This window comes from Octopus bimaculoides, chromosome 2 (genome assembly GCF_001194135.2).
Source record: "Octopus bimaculoides isolate UCB-OBI-ISO-001 chromosome 2, ASM119413v2, whole genome shotgun sequence".
In the NCBI taxonomy this organism is placed as follows: Eukaryota; Metazoa; Mollusca; class Cephalopoda; order Octopoda; family Octopodidae; genus Octopus; species Octopus bimaculoides.
This window is the reverse complement of record NC_068982.1, coordinates 70,872,816-70,873,174: the sequence shown is the minus strand read 5'-3', so window position 1 is coordinate 70,873,174 and position 359 is coordinate 70,872,816.

The following is a 359-nucleotide window of genomic DNA, read 5'->3' as shown; positions in this document are numbered from 1 at the left end:
CACCCCCCCCCCATGTTTGTTTTTGTTTGGTTTTCTTATATGTCTACACTGTCCTGTTTTTGTTCCCAGCTTTGACCCTCCATAAATCCCAAATTTTATTTTGGTACTTATGGGAGCAACTGTCTGTGAAGACTCATACTGTCATTCAATACTTGAAATGAGGAGTAGATAGACAGCTGACAACTGATGAAGGGTCATTCTTTATGTTACTTGTCCTGTTTTCCATTTGTTTCTTTGTGTATCAAACTCATTTATTTTTGTATTTCATGTTGTTTACTGTTGGTGATGTCCTGCACCCATATATGCATGTGTATATATATATGTGTGTGCATGTGTGTATATATATAAATCATATATAT